Here is a 1,167-nt window from a genome sequence, read left to right on the forward strand (position 1 = left end):
TGGAAATGCAGCCGAACCTGCACCAGGCCCAAATTCAGGGCTACATTTATTTACAAGGCCCACAGGCATGCAGTGCAGTTTCCAAAATATGATTATTTTTTCCCACTCACAATAGCCTGAAATTCTCAGTCCAAGACACAGGACTGAGAGGATGTGGTGCACTCCTTCACTGAGACAATGGGAGTAAATATTTCATTCATGTATGACATGCATCTCCCAATACTTCTCCCCCCGCCCCCTTTCCTCTCACAACTTAGACTGAGTATGTGGCCGGCCCAAAGTCACATAATCTCCTTCCTGACTAAGTGAGGAGTTGAACTCTGGTGTCCCCAGTCTTAGACCAGCACTCTCACAACTACACCACTCACATACTGGAGACTCAGTATGAATGACATAAGAACATAAGAGATGCCAATGTTGGATCAGGCCAAAGGCCCATCCAGTCCAACACTCTGTGTCACACAGTGGCCAGAAATACCAGGGGCCATCAGGAGGTCCACCAGTGGGGCCAGGACAGAAGAAGCCCTCCCACTGTTGATCCCCCCAAGCACCAAGAAGACAGAGCATCACTTGCCCCGGAGTCCCTATCTAGACCTTGTGGCTAATAGGGGCCACTGATGGACCTCTGCTCCAGATGCTTATCCAATTCCCTTTTGAAGCCGTCCATGCTTGTAGCCGCCACCACCTCCTGTGGCAGTGAATTCCATGTGTTAATCACTCTTTGGGTGAAGAAGGACTTCCTCTTATCCGTTCTAATCCGACCGCTCAGCAATTTCATGGAGTGCCCACAAGTTCTTATATTGTGAGAAAGGGAGAAAAGTACCTTTCTCGACCTGCTCTTTCCCATGCATAATCTGATAAACCTCGATCATGTCTACCCTCAGTCGTCGTTTCTCCAAGCTAAAGAGCCACAAGCGCCTTAACCTTTCCTCATAGGGAAAGTGTTCCAACCCTTTTATCATTCGAGTTGCCCTTTTCTGCACTTTTTCCAAAGCTATAATATCCTTTTTAAGGTGTGGTGACCAGAACTGCACACAGTATTCCAGATGAGGTTGCACCATTGATTTATACAGGGGCATTATGATATTGGCTGATCTGTTTTCAATACCCTTCCTAATAATCCCCAGCATAGCATTGGCCTTCTTTATTGCAGTCACACACTGTCTC

Source organism: Gekko japonicus, unplaced genomic scaffold, assembly GCF_001447785.1.
Source record: "Gekko japonicus isolate JY-2015 unplaced genomic scaffold, Gekko_japonicus_V1.1 scaffold1380, whole genome shotgun sequence".
Lineage (NCBI taxonomy): Eukaryota > Metazoa > Chordata > Lepidosauria > Squamata > Gekkonidae > Gekko > Gekko japonicus.